Source organism: Salmo salar, unplaced genomic scaffold (assembly GCF_905237065.1).
Source record: "Salmo salar unplaced genomic scaffold, Ssal_v3.1, whole genome shotgun sequence".
Lineage (NCBI taxonomy): Eukaryota > Metazoa > Chordata > Actinopteri > Salmoniformes > Salmonidae > Salmo > Salmo salar.
Window position 1 is genome coordinate 1 of NW_025550590.1, and position 12,585 is coordinate 12,585.

Genomic DNA, 12,585 nt, shown 5'->3' on the forward strand with positions numbered 1-12,585 from the left:
GGGGTTTGAGGCCCACACCGCCTCAGCTTTGCCCTCACACTGCCTCTAATTCTTGCAAGAAGTAAGGTACCCAAAGCCAGGTTATACACTTTTTCTTGCCTCCACTAGGTTGAGTTGAAAAGGTTTTGGGTTTGTGACCCATTGCAGCTGAGCCAGTGCTGCAGATTACCCAAAATGCTTTGCTCTCGATATAGTTTTTTTTACTACTGGAAAAAGTAACATCTATTGTATAAGTACCCCACCTTGCCATGAATTACATGTGATCAATAATCCACCAAAGTGTTAAGTAGGGGGCGAACTTCTAGACATTCCGATGTAAAAACACAATAATACCGTTAACGGAGAAGCTGTGCAAGACACTGCAAACAGTTTGAGTAGCTTTAATTTGACATTCTTTTGCAGTGGCGATATCATAGCCTATGAAGTCCATCTGAGGCGTGATTATTGCTGGTTGAAAACTTAACCCAATACCCCGCTTGGGGCGACTTGAAATATAGTCATCCCTGGCAATTTTTGATAGTCTCATGTGAGACTGCTATATATGTGAAAGAGAAGATAGTGCCAAGACCAAAGATGGACTGCATCAAACTCATTTCCTCTTCAAAATGTTTGATGTTTCAGCAGACAGGTGAACATTATCTTGCAACTAGGTAGAAACAGAAAAAAGGTGGCAGTAGCATACGCTGTGTCAGAAGTAGTGTTGGGGAGAATAAACTCAGCAATAGAGGGTTTGGGCCCACAATTTCAGCTTTGCCCCGACACTGCCTCTAATTGTTGCAAGAAGTAAGTTAACCAAAGCCACTTTACACACTTCTTCTTGCCTCCACTAGAGGCAGCGACAGCAAGATTTAATTGAAAAGGTTTTGGGTTCGCGACCCATTGCAGCTGAGCCAGTGGTGCTGATTACCCAAAGGGCTTTGCTCTCGATATTGGTTTTGTACAGGAAAAAAGGTAACATCTATTGAACAAGGACCCCACCTTGCCATTAATTACATGCAATCAAGAATCCACCAAAGTGTTAGGTAGGGGCTAACTGCTAGACATACCAATGTAACAAAAAATAATACAGTTTGCTGAAAGCTGTGCGAGATACTGCAAACAGTTTGAGTAGCTGTATCCTGATATTCTTTCGCAGAGGCGATATCATAACCTGTGAGGTCCAGCTGAGGAGTGATTATTGCTGGTTGAAAACTTATCCCAAAACCCTGCTTGGAATGACTTGAAATATAGTCAGAAGTAGTCTTGGGGAGAATAGACTCAGCAACAGGGGGTTTGGGCCCACACTTTCAGCTTTGCCCTCACACTGCCTCTAATTCTTGCAAGAAGTAAGGTACCCAAAGCCAGGTTATACACTTTTTCTTGCCTCCACTAGGTTGAGTTGAAAAGGTTTTGGGTTTGTGACCCATTGCAGCTGAGCCAGTGCTGCAGATTACCCAAAATGCTTTGCTCTCGATATAGTTTTTTTACTACTGGAAAAAAGTAACATCTATTGTATAAGTACCCCACCTTGCCATGAATTACATGTGATCAAGAATCCACCAAAGTGTTAAGTAGGGGGCGAACTTCTAGACATTCCGATGTAAAAACACAATAATACCGTTAACGGAGAAGCTGTGCAAGACACTGCAAACAGTTTGAGTAGCTGTAATTTGACATTCTTTTGCAGTGGCGATATCATAGCCTATGAAGTCCATCTGAGGCGTGATTATTGCTGGTTGAAAACTTAACCCAATACCCCGCTTGGGGCGACTTGAAATATAGTCATCCCTGGCAATTTTTGATAGTCTCATGTGAGACTGCTATATATGTGAAAGAGAAGATAGTGCCAAGACCAAAGATGGACTGCATCAAACTCATTTCCTCTTCAAAATGTTTGATGTTTCAGCAGACAGGTGAACATTATCTTGCAACTAGGTAGAAACAGAAAAAGGTGGCAGTAGCATACGCTGTGTCAGAAGTAGTGTTGGGGAGAATAAACTCAGCAATAGAGGGTTTGGGCCCACAATTTCAGCTTTGCCCCGACACTGCCTCTAATTGTTGCAAGAAGTAAGTTAACCAAAGCCACTTTACACACTTCTTCTTGCCTCCACTAGAGGCAGTGACAGCAAGATTTAATTGAAAAGGTTTTGGGTTCGCGACCCATTGCAGCTGAGCCAGTGGTGATGATTACCCAAAGTGCTTTGCTCTCGATATTGGTTTTGTACAGGAAAAAAGGTAACATCTATGGAACAAGGACCCCACCTTGCCATTAATTACATGCAATCAAGAATCCACCAAAGTGTTAGGTAGGGGCTAACTGCTAGACATACCAATGTAACAAAAAATAATACAGTTTGCTGAAAGCTGTGCGAGATACTGCAAACAGTTTGAGTAGCTGTATCCTGATATTCTTTCGCAGAGGCGATATCATAACCTGTGAGGTCCAGCTGAGGAGTGATTATTGCTGGTTGAAAACTTATCCCAAAACCCTGCTTGGAATGACTTGAAATATAGTCAGAAGTAGTCTTGGGGAGAATAGACTCAGCAACAGGGGGGTTTGGGCCCACACTTTCAGCTTTGCCCTCACACTGCCTCTAATTCTTGCAAGAAGTAAGGTACCCAAAGCCAGGTTATACACTTTTTCTTGCCTCCACTAGGTTGAGTTGAAAAGGTTTTGGGTTTGTGACCCATTGCAGCTGAGCCAGTGCTGCAGATTACCCAAAATGCTTTGCTCTCGATATAGTTTTTTTACTACTGGAAAAAAGTAACATCTATTGTATAAGTACCCCACCTTGCCATGAATTACATGTGATCAAGAATCCACCAAAGTGTTAAGTAGGGGGGCGAACTTCTAGACATTCCGATGTAAAAACACAATAATACCGTTAACGGAGAAGCTGTGCAAGACACTGCAAACAGTTTGAGTAGCTGTAATTTGACATTCTTTTGCAGTGGCGATATCATAGCCTATGAAGTCCATCTGAGGCGTGATTATTGCTGGTTGAAAACTTAACCCAATACCCCGCTTGGGGCGACTTGAAATATAGTCATCCCTGGCAATTTTTGATAGTCTCATGTGAGACTGCTATATATGTGAAAGAGAAGATAGTGCCAAGACCAAAGATGGACTGCATCAAACTCATTTCCTCTTCAAAATGTTTGATGTTTCAGCAGACAGGTGAACATTATCTTGCAACTAGGTAGAAACAGAAAAAAGGTGGCAGTAGCATACGCTGTGTCAGAAGTAGTGTTGGGGAGAATAAACTCAGCAATAGAGGGTTTGGGCCCACAATTTCAGCTTTGCCCCGACACTGCCTCTAATTGTTGCAAGAAGTAAGTTAACCAAAGCCACTTTACACACTTCTTCTTGCCTCCACTAGAGGCAGCGACAGCAAGATTTAATTGAAAAGGTTTTGGGTTCGCGACCCATTGCAGCTGAGCCAGTGGTGCTGATTACCCAAAGTGCTTTGCTCTCGATATTGGTTTTGTACAGGAAAAAAGGTAACATCTATGGAACAAGGACCCCACCTTGCCATTAATTACATGCAATCAAGAATCCACCAAAGTGTTAGGTAGGGGCTAACTGCTAGACATACCAATGTAACAAAAAATAATACAGTTTGCTGAAAGCTGTGCGAGATACTGCAAACAGTTTGAGTAGCTGTATCCTGATATTCTTTCGCAGAGGCGATATCATAACCTGTGAGGTCCAGCTGAGGAGTGATTATTGCTGGTTGAAAACTTATCCCAAAACCCTGCTTGGAATGACTTGAAATATAGTCAGAAGTAGTCTTGGGGAGAATAGACTCAGCAACAGGGGGTTTGGGCCCACACTTTCAGCTTTGCCCTCACACTGCCTCTAATTCTTGCAAGAAGTAAGGTACCCAAAGCCAGGTTATACACTTTTTCTTGCCTCCACTAGGTTGAGTTGAAAAGGTTTTGGGTTTGTGACCCATTGCAGCTGAGCCAGTGCTGCAGATTACCCAAAATGCTTTGCTCTCGATATAGTTTTTTTACTACTGGAAAAAAGTAACATCTATTGTATAAGTACCCCACCTTGCCATGAATTACATGTGATCAAGAATCCACCAAAGTGTTAAGTAGGGGGCGAACTTCTAGACATTCCGATGTAAAAACACAATAATACCGTTAACGGAGAAGCTGTGCAAGACACTGCAAACAGTTTGAGTAGCTGTAATTTGACATTCTTTTGCAGTGGCGATATCATAGCCTATGAAGTCCATCTGAGGCGTGATTATTGCTGGTTGAAAACTTAACCCAATACCCCGCTTGGGGCGACTTGAAATATAGTCTTCCCTGGCAATTTTTGATAGTCTCATGTGAGACTGCTATATATGTGAAAGAGAAGATAGTGCCAAGACCAAAGATGGACTGCATCAAACTCATTTCCTCTTCAAAATGTTTGATGTTTCAGCAGACAGGTGAACATTATCTTGCAACTAGGTAGAAACAGAAAAAAGGTGGCAGTAGCATACGCTGTGTCAGAAGTAGTGTTGGGGAGAATAAACTCAGCAATAGAGGGTTTGGGCCCACAATTTCAGCTTTGCCCCGACACTGCCTCTAATTGTTGCAAGAAGTAAGTTAACCAAAGCCACTTTACACACTTCTTCTTGCCTCCACTAGAGGCAGCGACAGCAAGATTTAATTGAAAAGGTTTTGGGTTCGCGACCCATTGCAGCTGAGCCAGTGGTGCTGATTACCCAAAGTGCTTTGCTCTCGATATTGGTTTTGTACAGGAAAAAAGGTAACATCTATGGAACAAGGACCCCACCTTGCCATTAATTACATGCAATCAAGAATCCACCAAAGTGTTAGGTAGGGGCTAACTGCTAGACATACCAATGTAACAAAAAATAATACAGTTTGCTGAAAGCTGTGCGAGATACTGCAAACAGTTTGAGTAGCTGTATCCTGATATTCTTTCGCAGAGGCGATATCATAACCTGTGAGGTCCAGCTGAGGAGTGATTATTGCTGGTTGAAAACTTATCCCAAAACCCTGCTTGGAATGACTTGAAATATAGTCAGAAGTAGTCTTGGGGAGAATAGACTCAGCAACAGGGGGGTTCGGGCCCACACTTTCAGCTTTGCCCTCACACTGCCTCTAATTCTTGCAAGAAGTAAGGTACCCAAAGCCAGGTTATACACTTTTTCTTGCCTCCACTAGGTTGAGTTGAAAAGGTTTTGGGTTTGTGACCCATTGCAGCTGAGCCAGTGCTGCAGATTACCCAAAATGCTTTGCTCTCGATATAGTTTTTTTACTACTGGAAAAAAGTAACATCTATTGTATAAGTACCCCACCTTGCCATGAATTACATGTGATCAAGAATCCACCAAAGTGTTAAGTAGGGGGCGAACTTCTAGACATTCCGATGTAAAAACACAATAATACCGTTAACGGAGAAGCTGTGCAAGACACTGCAAACAGTTTGAGTAGCTGTAATTTGACATTCTTTTGCAGTGGCGATATCATAGCCTATGAAGTCCATCTGAGGCGTGATTATTGCTGGTTGAAAACTTAACCCAATACCCCGCTTGGGGCGACTTGAAATATAGTCATCCCTGGCAATTTTTGATAGTCTCATGTGAGACTGCTATATATGTGAAAGAGAAGATAGTGCCAAGACCAAAGATGGACTGCATCAAACTCATTTCCTCTTCAAAATGTTTGATGTTTCAGCAGACAGGTGAACATTATCTTGCAACTAGGTAGAAACAGAAAAAGGTGGCAGTAGCATACGCTGTGTCAGAAGTAGTGTTGGGGAGAATAAACTCAGCAATAGAGGGTTTGGGCCCACAATTTCAGCTTTGCCCCGACACTGCCTCTAATTGTTGCAAGAAGTAAGTTAACCAAAGCCACTTTACACACTTCTTCTTGCCTCCACTAGAGGCAGTGACAGCAAGATTTAATTGAAAAGGTTTTGGGTTCGCGACCCATTGCAGCTGAGCCAGTGGTGCTGATTACCCAAAGTGCTTTGCTCTCGATATTGGTTTTGTACAGGAAAAAAGGTAACATCTATGGAACAAGGACCCCACCTTGCCATTAATTACATGCAATCAAGAATCCACCAAAGTGTTAGGTAGGGGCTAACTGCTAGACATACCAATGTAACAAAAAATAATACAGTTTGCTGAAAGCTGTGCGAGATACTGCAAACAGTTTGAGTAGCTGTATCCTGATATTCTTTCGCAGAGGCGATATCATAACCTGTGAGGTCCAGCTGAGGAGTGATTATTGCTGGTTGAAAACTTATCCCAAAACCCTGCTTGGAATGACTTGAAATATAGTCAGAAGTAGTCTTGGGGAGAATAGACTCAGCAACAGGGGGGTTTGGGCCCACACTTTCAGCTTTGCCCTCACACTGCCTCTAATTCTTGCAAGAAGTAAGGTACCCAAAGCCAGGTTATACACTTTTTCTTGCCTCCACTAGGTTGAGTTGAAAAGGTTTTGGGTTTGTGACCCATTGCAGCTGAGCCAGTGCTGCAGATTACCCAAAATGCTTTGCTCTCGATATAGTTTTTTTTACTACTGGAAAAAAGTAACATCTATTGTATAAGTACCCCACCTTGCCATGAATTACATGTGATCAAGAATCCACCAAAGTGTTAAGTAGGGGGGCGAACTTCTAGACATTCCGATGTAAAAACACAATAATACCGTTAACGGAGAAGCTGTGCAAGACACTGCAAACAGTTTGAGTAGCTGTAATTTGACATTCTTTTGCAGTGGCGATATCATAGCCTATGAAGTCCATCTGAGGCGTGATTATTGCTGGTTGAAAACTTAACCCAATACCCCGCTTGGGGCGACTTGAAATATAGTCATCCCTGGCAATTTTTGATAGTCTCATGTGAGACTGCTATATATGTGAAAGAGAAGATAGTGCCAAGACCAAAGATGGACTGCATCAAACTCATTTCCTCTTCAAAATGTTTGATGTTTCAGCAGACAGGTGAACATTATCTTGCAACTAGGTAGAAACAGAAAAAGGTGGCAGTAGCATACGCTGTGTCAGAAGTAGTGTTGGGGAGAATAAACTCAGCAATAGAGGGTTTGGGCCCACAATTTCAGCTTTGCCCCGACACTGCCTCTAATTGTTGCAAGAAGTAAGTTAACCAAAGCCACTTTACACACTTCTTCTTGCCTCCACTAGAGGCAGCGACAGCAAGATTTAATTGAAAAGGTTTTGGGTTCGCGACCCATTGCAGCTGAGCCAGTGGTGCTGATTACCCAAAGTGCTTTGCTCTCGATATTGGTTTTGTACAGGAAAAAGGTAACATCTATGGAACAAGGACCCCACCTTGCCATTAATTACATGCAATCAAGAATCCACCAAAGTGTTAGGTAGGGGCTAACTGCTAGACATACCAATGTAACAAAAAATAATACAGTTTGCTGAAAGCTGTGCGAGATACTGCAAACAGTTTGAGTAGCTGTATCCTGATATTCTTTCGCAGAGGCGATATCATAACCTGTGAGGTCCAGCTGAGGAGTGATTATTGCTGGTTGAAAACTTATCCCAAAACCCTGCTTGGAATGACTTGAAATATAGTCAGAAGTAGTCTTGGGGAGAATAGACTCAGCAACAGGGGGGTTCGGGCCCACACTTTCAGCTTTGCCCTCACACTGCCTCTAATTCTTGCAAGAAGTAAGGTACCCAAAGCCAGGTTATACACTTTTTCTTGCCTCCACTAGGTTGAGTTGAAAAGGTTTTGGGTTTGTGACCCATTGCAGCTGAGCCAGTGCTGCAGATTACCCAAAATGCTTTGCTCTCGATATAGTTTTTTTACTACTGGAAAAAAGTAACATCTATTGTATAAGTACCCCACCTTGCCATGAATTACATGTGATCAAGAATCCACCAAAGTGTTAAGTAGGGGGCGAACTTCTAGACATTCCGATGTAAAAACACAATAATACCGTTAACGGAGAAGCTGTGCAAGACACTGCAAACAGTTTGAGTAGCTTTAATTTGACATTCTTTTGCAGTGGCGATATCATAGCCTATGAAGTCCATCTGAGGCGTGATTATTGCTGGTTGAAAACTTAACCCAATACCCCGCTTGGGGCGACTTGAAATATAGTCTTCCCTGGCAATTTTTGATAGTCTCATGTGAGACTGCTATATATGTGAAAGAGAAGATAGTGCCAAGACCAAAGATGGACTGCATCAAACTCATTTCCTCTTCAAAATGTTTGATGTTTCAGCAGACAGGTGAACATTATCTTGCAACTAGGTAGAAACAGAAAAAAGGTGGCAGTAGCATACGCTGTGTCAGAAGTAGTGTTGGGGAGAATAAACTCAGCAATAGAGGGTTTGGGCCCACAATTTCAGCTTTGCCCCGACACTGCCTCTAATTGTTGCAAGAAGTAAGTTAACCAAAGCCACTTTACACACTTCTTCTTGCCTCCACTAGAGGCAGTGACAGCAAGATTTAATTGAAAAGGTTTTGGGTTCGCGACCCATTGCAGCTGAGCCAGTGGTGCTGATTACCCAAAGTGCTTTGCTCTCGATATTGGTTTTGTACAGGAAAAAAGGTAACATCTATGGAACAAGGACCCCACCTTGCCATTAATTACATGCAATCAAGAATCCACCAAAGTGTTAGGTAGGGGCTAACTGCTAGACATACCAATGTAACAAAAAATAATACAGTTTGCTGAAAGCTGTGCGAGATACTGCAAACAGTTTGAGTAGCTGTATCCTGATATTCTTTCGCAGAGGCGATATCATAACCTGTGAGGTCCAGCTGAGGAGTGATTATTGCTGGTTGAAAACTTATCCCAAAACCCTGCTTGGAATGACTTGAAATATAGTCAGAAGTAGTCTTGGGGAGAATAGACTCAGCAACAGGGGGGTTTGGGCCCACACTTTCAGCTTTGCCCTCACACTGCCTCTAATTCTTGCAAGAAGTAAGGTACCCAAAGCCAGGTTATACACTTTTTCTTGCCTCCACTAGGTTGAGTTGAAAAGGTTTTGGGTTTGTGACCCATTGCAGCTGAGCCAGTGCTGCAGATTACCCAAAATGCTTTGCTCTCGATATAGTTTTTTTACTACTGGAAAAAAGTAACATCTATTGTATAAGTACCCCACCTTGCCATGAATTACATGTGATCAAGAATCCACCAAAGTGTTAAGTAGGGGGCGAACTTCTAGACATTCCGATGTAAAAACACAATAATACCGTTAACGGAGAAGCTGTGCAAGACACTGCAAACAGTTTGAGTAGCTGTAATTTGACATTCTTTTGCAGTGGCGATATCATAGCCTATGAAGTCCATCTGAGGCGTGATTATTGCTGGTTGAAAACTTAACCCAATACCCCGCTTGGGGCGACTTGAAATATAGTCATCCCTGGCAATTTTTGATAGTCTCATGTGAGACTGCTATATATGTGAAAGAGAAGATAGTGCCAAGACCAAAGATGGACTGCATCAAACTCATTTCCTCTTCAAAATGTTTGATGTTTCAGCAGACAGGTGAACATTATCTTGCAACTAGGTAGAAACAGAAAAAAGGTGGCAGTAGCATACGCTGTGTCAGAAGTAGTGTTGGGGAGAATAAACTCAGCAATAGAGGGTTTGGGCCCACAATTTCAGCTTTGCCCCGACACTGCCTCTAATTGTTGCAAGAAGTAAGTTAACCAAAGCCACTTTACACACTTCTTCTTGCCTCCACTAGAGGCAGCGACAGCAAGATTTAATTGAAAAGGTTTTGGGTTCGCGACCCATTGCAGCTGAGCCAGTGGTGCTGATTACCCAAAGTGCTTTGCTCTCGATATTGGTTTTGTACAGGAAAAAAGGTAACATCTATGGAACAAGGACCCCACCTTGCCATTAATTACATGCAATCAAGAATCCACCAAAGTGTTAGGTAGGGGCTAACTGCTAGACATACCAATGTAACAAAAAATAATACAGTTTGCTGAAAGCTGTGCGAGATACTGCAAACAGTTTGAGTAGCTGTATCCTGATATTCTTTCGCAGAGGCGATATCATAACCTGTGAGGTCCAGCTGAGGAGTGATTATTGCTGGTTGAAAACTTATCCCAAAACCCTGCTTGGAATGACTTGAAATATAGTCAGAAGTAGTCTTGGGGAGAATAGACTCAGCAACAGGGGGTTTGGGCCCACACTTTCAGCTTTGCCCTCACACTGCCTCTAATTCTTGCAAGAAGTAAGGTACCCAAAGCCAGGTTATACACTTTTTCTTGCCTCCACTAGGTTGAGTTGAAAAGGTTTTGGGTTTGTGACCCATTGCAGCTGAGCCAGTGCTGCAGATTACCCAAAATGCTTTGCTCTCGATATAGTTTTTTTACTACTGGAAAAAAGTAACATCTATTGTATAAGTACCCCACCTTGCCATGAATTACATGTGATCAAGAATCCACCAAAGTGTTAAGTAGGGGGCGAACTTCTAGACATTCCGATGTAAAAACACAATAATACCGTTAACGGAGAAGCTGTGCAAGACACTGCAAACAGTTTGAGTAGCTGTAATTTGACATTCTTTTGCAGTGGCGATATCATAGCCTATGAAGTCCATCTGAGGCGTGATTATTGCTGGTTGAAAACTTAACCCAATACCCCGCTTGGGGCGACTTGAAATATAGTCATCCCTGGCAATTTTTGATAGTCTCATGTGAGACTGCTATATATGTGAAAGAGAAGATAGTGCCAAGACCAAAGATGGACTGCATCAAACTCATTTCCTCTTCAAAATGTTTGATGTTTCAGCAGACAGGTGAACATTATCTTGCAACTAGGTAGAAACAGAAAAAAGGTGGCAGTAGCATACGCTGTGTCAGAAGTAGTGTTGGGGAGAATAAACTCAGCAATAGAGGGTTTGGGCCCACAATTTCAGCTTTGCCCCGACACTGCCTCTAATTGTTGCAAGAAGTAAGTTAACCAAAGCCACTTTACACACTTCTTCTTGCCTCCACTAGAGGCAGCGACAGCAAGATTTAATTGAAAAGGTTTTGGGTTCGCGACCCATTGCAGCTGAGCCAGTGGTGCTGATTACCCAAAGTGCTTTGCTCTCGATATTGGTTTTGTACAGGAAAAAAGGTAACATCTATGGAACAAGGACCCCACCTTGCCATTAATTACATGCAATCAAGAATCCACCAAAGTGTTAGGTAGGGGCTAACTGCTAGACATACCAATGTAACAAAAAATAATACAGTTTGCTGAAAGCTGTGCGAGATACTGCAAACAGTTTGAGTAGCTGTATCCTGATATTCTTTCGCAGAGGCGATATCATAACCTGTGAGGTCCAGCTGAGGAGTGATTATTGCTGGTTGAAAACTTATCCCAAAACCCTGCTTGGAATGACTTGAAATATAGTCAGAAGTAGTCTTGGGGAGAATAGACTCAGCAACAGGGGGTTTGGGCCCACACTTTCAGCTTTGCCCTCACACTGCCTCTAATTCTTGCAAGAAGTAAGGTACCCAAAGCCAGGTTATACACTTTTTCTTGCCTCCACTAGGTTGAGTTGAAAAGGTTTTGGGTTTGTGACCCATTGCAGCTGAGCCAGTGCTGCAGATTACCCAAAATGCTTTGCTCTCGATATAGTTTTTTTACTACTGGAAAAAAGTAACATCTATTGTATAAGTACCCCACCTTGCCATGAATTACATGTGATCAAGAATCCACCAAAGTGTTAAGTAGGGGGCGAACTTCTAGACATTCCGATGTAAAAACACAATAATACCGTTAACGGAGAAGCTGTGCAAGACACTGCAAACAGTTTGAGTAGCTGTAATTTGACATTCTTTTGCAGTGGCGATATCATAGCCTATGAAGTCCATCTGAGGCGTGATTATTGCTGGTTGAAAACTTAACCCAATACCCCGCTTGGGGCGACTTGAAATATAGTCATCCCTGGCAATTTTTGATAGTCTCATGTGAGACTGCTATATATGTGAAAGAGAAGATAGTGCCAAGACCAAAGATGGACTGCATCAAACTCATTTCCTCTTCAAAATGTTTGATGTTTCAGCAGACAGGTGAACATTATCTTGCAACTAGGTAGAAACAGAAAAAGGTGGCAGTAGCATACGCTGTGTCAGAAGTAGTGTTGGGGAGAATAAACTCAGCAATAGAGGGTTTGGGCCCACAATTTCAGCTTTGCCCCGACACTGCCTCTAATTGTTGCAAGAAGTAAGTTAACCAAAGCCACTTTACACACTTCTTCTTGCCTCCACTAGAGGCAGCGACAGCAAGATTTAATTGAAAAGGTTTTGGGTTCGCGACCCATTGCAGCTGAGCCAGTGGTGCTGATTACCCAAAGTGCTTTGCTCTCGATATTGGTTTTGTACAGGAAAAAGGTAACATCTATGGAACAAGGACCCCACCTTGCCATTAATTACATGCAATCAAGAATCCACCAAAGTGTTAGGTAGGGGCTAACTGCTAGACATACCAATGTAACAAAAAATAATACAGTTTGCTGAAAGCTGTGCGAGATACTGCAAACAGTTTGAGTAGCTGTATCCTGATATTCTTTCGCAGAGGCGATATCATAACCTGTGAGGTCCAGCTGAGGAGTGATTATTGCTGGTTGAAAACATCCCAAAACCCTGC

The 12,585-nt window shown here is 42.5% G+C and overlaps 19 non-coding genes and 1 pseudogene across 19 annotated transcripts; all 20 read left to right on the plus strand.

Annotated features, from left to right (window-relative positions):
• Positions 1-390: 390 nt before the first annotated feature.
• On the plus strand, positions 391-532 carry LOC123739569 (U4 spliceosomal RNA). Its single transcript, XR_006767763.1, has one exon. It is a non-coding gene; the product is annotated as a U4 spliceosomal RNA (small nuclear RNA).
• A 591-nt stretch (positions 533-1,123) lies between these two features.
• Positions 1,124-1,259, plus strand: LOC123739558 (U4 spliceosomal RNA). The gene has a single exon (XR_006767753.1). It is a non-coding gene; the product is annotated as a U4 spliceosomal RNA (small nuclear RNA).
• A 395-nt stretch (positions 1,260-1,654) lies between these two features.
• LOC123739570 (U4 spliceosomal RNA) lies at positions 1,655-1,796 on the plus strand. Its single transcript, XR_006767764.1, has one exon. It is a non-coding gene; the product is annotated as a U4 spliceosomal RNA (small nuclear RNA).
• A 590-nt stretch (positions 1,797-2,386) lies between these two features.
• On the plus strand, positions 2,387-2,522 carry LOC123739559 (U4 spliceosomal RNA). The gene has a single exon (XR_006767754.1). It is a non-coding gene; the product is annotated as a U4 spliceosomal RNA (small nuclear RNA).
• Positions 2,523-2,919: 397 nt separating this feature from the next.
• LOC123739571 (U4 spliceosomal RNA) lies at positions 2,920-3,061 on the plus strand. Its single transcript, XR_006767765.1, has one exon. It is a non-coding gene; the product is annotated as a U4 spliceosomal RNA (small nuclear RNA).
• A 591-nt stretch (positions 3,062-3,652) lies between these two features.
• Positions 3,653-3,788, plus strand: LOC123739560 (U4 spliceosomal RNA). The gene has a single exon (XR_006767755.1). It is a non-coding gene; the product is annotated as a U4 spliceosomal RNA (small nuclear RNA).
• A 395-nt stretch (positions 3,789-4,183) lies between these two features.
• On the plus strand, positions 4,184-4,325 carry LOC123739552 (U4 spliceosomal RNA). Its single transcript, XR_006767747.1, has one exon. It is a non-coding gene; the product is annotated as a U4 spliceosomal RNA (small nuclear RNA).
• Positions 4,326-4,916: 591 nt separating this feature from the next.
• On the plus strand, positions 4,917-5,052 carry LOC123739561 (U4 spliceosomal RNA). The gene has a single exon (XR_006767756.1). It is a non-coding gene; the product is annotated as a U4 spliceosomal RNA (small nuclear RNA).
• Positions 5,053-5,448: 396 nt separating this feature from the next.
• On the plus strand, positions 5,449-5,590 carry LOC123739553 (U4 spliceosomal RNA). Its single transcript, XR_006767748.1, has one exon. It is a non-coding gene; the product is annotated as a U4 spliceosomal RNA (small nuclear RNA).
• Positions 5,591-6,180: 590 nt separating this feature from the next.
• On the plus strand, positions 6,181-6,316 carry LOC123739567 (U4 spliceosomal RNA). The gene has a single exon (XR_006767762.1). It is a non-coding gene; the product is annotated as a U4 spliceosomal RNA (small nuclear RNA).
• Positions 6,317-6,714: 398 nt separating this feature from the next.
• Positions 6,715-6,856, plus strand: LOC123739554 (U4 spliceosomal RNA). Its single transcript, XR_006767749.1, has one exon. It is a non-coding gene; the product is annotated as a U4 spliceosomal RNA (small nuclear RNA).
• A 589-nt stretch (positions 6,857-7,445) lies between these two features.
• Positions 7,446-7,581, plus strand: LOC123739562 (U4 spliceosomal RNA). The gene has a single exon (XR_006767757.1). It is a non-coding gene; the product is annotated as a U4 spliceosomal RNA (small nuclear RNA).
• A 396-nt stretch (positions 7,582-7,977) lies between these two features.
• On the plus strand, positions 7,978-8,119 carry LOC123739563 (U4 spliceosomal RNA). The gene has a single exon (XR_006767758.1). It is a non-coding gene; the product is annotated as a U4 spliceosomal RNA (small nuclear RNA).
• A 591-nt stretch (positions 8,120-8,710) lies between these two features.
• LOC123739564 (U4 spliceosomal RNA) lies at positions 8,711-8,846 on the plus strand. The gene has a single exon (XR_006767759.1). It is a non-coding gene; the product is annotated as a U4 spliceosomal RNA (small nuclear RNA).
• A 396-nt stretch (positions 8,847-9,242) lies between these two features.
• LOC123739555 (U4 spliceosomal RNA) lies at positions 9,243-9,384 on the plus strand. The gene has a single exon (XR_006767750.1). It is a non-coding gene; the product is annotated as a U4 spliceosomal RNA (small nuclear RNA).
• A 591-nt stretch (positions 9,385-9,975) lies between these two features.
• LOC123739565 (U4 spliceosomal RNA) lies at positions 9,976-10,111 on the plus strand. The gene has a single exon (XR_006767760.1). It is a non-coding gene; the product is annotated as a U4 spliceosomal RNA (small nuclear RNA).
• Positions 10,112-10,506: 395 nt separating this feature from the next.
• Positions 10,507-10,648, plus strand: LOC123739556 (U4 spliceosomal RNA). The gene has a single exon (XR_006767751.1). It is a non-coding gene; the product is annotated as a U4 spliceosomal RNA (small nuclear RNA).
• Positions 10,649-11,239: 591 nt separating this feature from the next.
• On the plus strand, positions 11,240-11,375 carry LOC123739566 (U4 spliceosomal RNA). Its single transcript, XR_006767761.1, has one exon. It is a non-coding gene; the product is annotated as a U4 spliceosomal RNA (small nuclear RNA).
• Positions 11,376-11,770: 395 nt separating this feature from the next.
• Positions 11,771-11,912, plus strand: LOC123739557 (U4 spliceosomal RNA). The gene has a single exon (XR_006767752.1). It is a non-coding gene; the product is annotated as a U4 spliceosomal RNA (small nuclear RNA).
• Positions 11,913-12,501: 589 nt separating this feature from the next.
• On the plus strand, positions 12,502-12,585 carry LOC123739568 (uncharacterized; annotated as a pseudogene).